Source organism: Schistocerca nitens, chromosome 2 (assembly GCF_023898315.1).
Source record: "Schistocerca nitens isolate TAMUIC-IGC-003100 chromosome 2, iqSchNite1.1, whole genome shotgun sequence".
Taxonomy (NCBI): Eukaryota; Metazoa; Arthropoda; class Insecta; order Orthoptera; family Acrididae; genus Schistocerca; species Schistocerca nitens.
The window spans coordinates 213,377,416-213,382,443 of NC_064615.1; the positions used below are offsets into that span (position 1 = coordinate 213,377,416).

Here is a 5,028-nt window from a genome sequence, read left to right on the forward strand (position 1 = left end):
TATAGTAGAAAATATAACATAACTAGTTATGTTGGTCCATAAAATGAAGCCAAGTGCATAATCAATATTTTGAAAAGGGTACGTATTTTTATATAAGTCTTGCGCCTAAAACCATTTTTGAAAAATCGCCAAAGAGAATTACCACATAAAGAAACATTTTTCTTCCTCCAGAAAAGAATTCAGATCTGAAATGATTACTTCAGGACATCGGCGCAAAGTCTAGTGATCGGGAGCTTTACGCCGCTACTGCTGCTTACCTTTCGGGCCAAATACTGGCAAGGAAAACTTCATCCACCACCAGAATTCGAACCGGCTTACCTCCGAGTCGATAGCCATTGCACACACGTGCGTTAGCGAACGTTTTTACTCTCTTTTTATTAAATGTGGAACGCTTCACGATTTAGAGTGTCATCCTTGAGCAGAGGTCATGCTAATATTCTCTGCATCGTTTCAGTTTTAACATATGTATTGCCGAAGCGAATGCGACCTCAGCCAAAGAAGATTTTCAGTGATTTATCGCCAGTAGCGTAGTCGAACAGCAATGCATCTGTCTGCCCGTTCATAAGCATTACGTTGTAATTACAATACTGGCCATCAAAAATACTATACCAAGAAGAAATGCAGATGATAAACGGGTATTCATTGGACAAATATATTATACTAGAACTGATATGTGATTACATTTTCACGCAATTTGGGTGCATAGATCCTGAGAAATCAGTACCCAGAACAACCACCGCTGGCCGTAATAACGGCCTTGATACGCCTGGGGATTGAGTCAAACAGAGCTTGGATGGCGTGTACAGGTACAGCTGCCCATGAAGCTTCAACACGATACCACAGTTCATCAAGAGTAGTGACTGGAGTATTGCGACGAGCCAGTTGCTCGGCCACCATTGACTAGACTTTTCAATTGGTGAGAAATCTGGAGAATGTGCTGGCCAGGGCAGCAGTCGAACATTTTCAGTGCCCAGAAAGGCCCGTACAGGACCTGCAACATGCGGTCGTGCATTATCCTGCTGAAATGTAGGGTTTCGTAGGGATCGAATGAAGGGTAGAGCAAAGGGTCGTAACACATCTGAAATGTAACGTCCACTATTCAAAGTGCCGTCAATGCGAACAAGAGGTGACCGAGAAGTGTAACCAATGGCACCCGATACCATCACGCCTGGTGATACGCCAGTATGGCGATGACGAATACACACTTCCAACGTGCGTTCACCGCGATGTCGCCAAACACGGATGCGACCATCATGATGCTGTAAGCAGAACCTGGATTCATCCGAAAAAATGACGTTTTGCCATTCGTGCAACCAGGTTCGTCGTTGAGTACACCATTGCAGGCGATCCTGTCTGCGATGCAGCGTCAAGGGTAATCACAGCCATGGTCTCCGAGCTGATAGTCCATGCTGCTGCAAACGTCGTCGAACTGTTCGTGCAGATGGTTGTTGTCTTGCAAACGTCCCCAACTGTTGACTTAGGGATCGAGACGTGGCTACACGATCCGTTACAGCCATGCGGATAAGATGCCTGTCATCTCGACTGCTAGTGATACGAGGCTGTTGGGATCCAGCACGGCGTTCCGTATTACCCTCCTGAACCCACCGATTCCATATTCTGCTAACAATCATTGGATCTCGGCCAACTCGAGCAGCAATGTCGCGATACGATAAACCGCAATCGCTATAGGCTACAATCCGACCTTTATCAAAGTCTGAAACATGATGGTACGCATTTCTCCTCCTTACACGAGGCATCATAACAACGTTTCACCAGGCAACGCCGGTCAACTGCTGTTTGTGTATGAGAAGTCTGTTGGAAACTTTCCTCATGTCAGCACGTTGTAGGTGTCGCCACCGGCGCCAACCTTGTGTGAATGCTCTGAAAAGCTAATCATTTGCATATCACAGCCTCTTCTTCCTGGCGGTTAAATTTCGCGTCTGTAGCACGTCATCTTCGTGGTGTAGCAATTTTAATGATAGTTGCAGGTTCAACCTCCATGATGCATATCACAGATATTTATCTCCGTTGAGGGTTAACAGTCACTCCATGCACCAAGTGTCGAGCCCGCATTTTGCTTCAGTTTTCCGGCGTTACTAGTATAGCATACAGGGTGTTTATTTTAGCTTGTGGCAATTAAGTATCTTGAAAGAGACACATCGAACCAAAAAATTTTCTAGGTGAAAAGTTAATGTCAGTAAAAGGAACATCCGTCTGTGCCACAACTCCACAACTCCTAACCACCCGCCTCGCGTGAGCTGCATATTCCAATTCTGTACCAAAATACGCGTGCGGTTTACTCAAGCTATCGTTTTCTATTCGTGATAGATGGCGCTGTAATCGCCAGACACCAAATGGGCCTGTTTTTGCAATTAAGAATCGACACACATGATTCTACATTTCACTCACGGTATAAACTGTTACGTTCTAACTGTTGATATTTATGTTCGAACTTTACTTTAGTGTTGCAAAATGGATTGTATAGCGCACTATAGTTAGGTTTTTCAATTTCTGGTTGGGAACTACGTTTAGTGTGTCCAGGAACTACCATCCGATCGGTCATTTCTCTTGCCTCTCACGATTGGAGCGTTTGATTTCGTGAGTCCTCTTGCTTCTCACCATTGGGGTGTATTATTTCGGCGAGTCGCCTTGTCTCTCACCATTGGGGTCGTGGTATCGGAGAGTATCCACGGCAGGTGCACTTGTTGCTGTCTCTTCATGGACATTTTATTTTATTAGAATAGTTATGGATTTTATACTGCCGGCAACCGCGTAGCGAACAGCGCGAGAGTTAACGGCGCTTGCCGGCCGGTGTGGCCGTGCGGTTGTAGGCGCTTCAGTCTGGAACCGCGTGACCGCTACGGTCGCAGGTTCGAATCCTGCCTCGGGCATGGATGTTTGTGATGTCCTTGGGTTAGTGCTCAGAGCCATTTGCCAATATTTAAAACTACCGACGTTTCGGTCACTGTTGCAAGTGACCTTCTTCAGGTTGTTTGTCTGTTTACTCAAACCAATGTTTCGCATTTGTGGCAAAATGGTTCAAATGGCTCTGAGCACTATGGGACTTAACATCTGAGGTCATCAGTCCCCTAGAACTTAGAACAACTTAAACCTAACTAACCTAAGGACGTCACACACATCCATGCCCGAGGCAGGATTCGTAGCGGTCACGCGGTTCAAGACTGTAGCACCTAGAACCACTCGGCCACATATTTACATATTGACAGTGCGGTCACAAACCCAGAAAAAAAATTTATTGGATGTGACAATGGCTGCGGAAGCCTACGTTTATACTGCTTTGAGATAACCGTATGTAGTTTTTGGCGTATAATTCGAATAAGTAATAATTTTCGCGTTATTTTTTTCGTACGATGCGTCGTTCTCGAGGTATTTCGTTTTTTCAAGTTAATACCGCAACCCTGTATAATAAACTAGCAACTTCAGAAAACTGTAGCGAAATGCTGGATCGAAACTTGGTGCCTGGAGTGACAGTTATCCCTCAAGGACGATGTACAGGGTGAATACGAACGAAGCGGTACAATTTACTCGCTTCATACCTCACTGCTAATAGTGTCTCAGGAAGTCTTTTTACTGTTACAGGGTCTCGATATGTGCTCATTAAGTCACACGGATAACATCGAGATGATACTACAGTCTTTCCAATCATCGTGTAACATATCGGCTGTGATGGACTCTATCGCAGCAGTGATTCGCTGTCGTAGTTGTGGTAACGGTAGTGGCAGGCTTGGCACAAACACATTGTCTTTCACAAAACCACATAAAAAATCACAAAGGATTGAGTCTGGTGATCGTGGTGGCTATCTGACCACATGTTTTCGCCAGCGTCTGCACGGCCTAGCCATCCTCCAGCTAGATGTGGGTGCTTAGGTGTCCCCGTACAGACAAGTGAAACTGAGGAGAGCCATCATCTTGTTGCAAGACGTATTTGTTAGAGTCTTCTTGCAATTGACACAGCAGGCACAAAGGATTTTGGAACCGGTTGTTTGTGTGAACTGAAGGTCACGACTTTCTCGACGTGCTGATTTCTGTGACATTCGCTGGAATGATGCCCGAATGCGATCAACATCTCGCTCTGACACAAACGGCCGACCAGAGCTTTTGCCTTCGAAATGTTTGTACCAGGCTTAAATGGAGACTCTCCTGAGTAATTCCTGGCGCGAAATAATCGTTGAACAGCTGTTACCGAGTACCAGCACTTGTGTTGTGGTGCCCGCATCTCGTGGTCGTGCGGTAGCGTTCTCGCTTCCCATGCCCGGGTTCCCGGGTTCGATTCCCGGCGGGGTCAGGGATTTTCTCTGCCTCGTGATGGCTGGGTGTTGTGTGCTGTCCTTAGGTTAGTTAGGTTTAAGTAGTTCTAAGTTCTAGGGGACTGATGACCATAGATGTTAAGTCCCATAGTGCTCAGAGCCATTTGAACCATTTTTTGTGTTGTGGTGTAGATACCATTTTCTACACTAGCACTCCGGGGCGGCGGCTGCCTGCAACAAAGTAGCTGCGCCCACACGTAAAAAATAGGGAAAAAATCCTGAGATGGTCTGACAGTTTGTTAAGGTTTGAAGCGAATAAGTTGTACTGTTCCGTTTATATGATTTTTTAAAGTGTAAAGTTCTTGTGCGCTCAGCCCGTACAGGGTGTGAGCGGTAACTATTTACGAAGTACTCCGCTAACGAAGATGAAGTCGAAACGAACACTCGTCGTCTGTCGAGTTGGCAAGCAACCTAAAATTGGCCTACAAAAGCCACCTAAGTCACATTCCATACGTGCTGCGCGATCTTTGAATATTCATTCGTCCTCTTACGCCTCCATCTTAGTCGGTGTTTGAAGTTCATTTCTTTTTCTCGCTAAAATCGTCCTTTAATGTTAAACACACTTATAAATTGTAAAACCGACTTTTTTGTGTAAATTTTACCTCGAATTGTTTTGAAATTTAACAGCGTAAAATTTAGAATTAAATCGTTTTGTTTCTCTGGCCTTCCTACGACGAGATTACTCTGTTTCTAAGGGTTA

The 5,028-nt window shown here is 45.2% G+C and overlaps 1 non-coding gene across 1 annotated transcript; it reads right to left on the bottom strand.

Annotated features, from left to right (window-relative positions):
• Nucleotides 1-377: 377 nt before the first annotated feature.
• On the bottom strand, nucleotides 378-484 carry LOC126237731 (U6 spliceosomal RNA). Its single transcript, XR_007545186.1, has one exon. It is a non-coding gene; the product is annotated as a U6 spliceosomal RNA (small nuclear RNA).
• Between the last annotated feature and the right edge of the window lie 4,544 nt (nucleotides 485-5,028).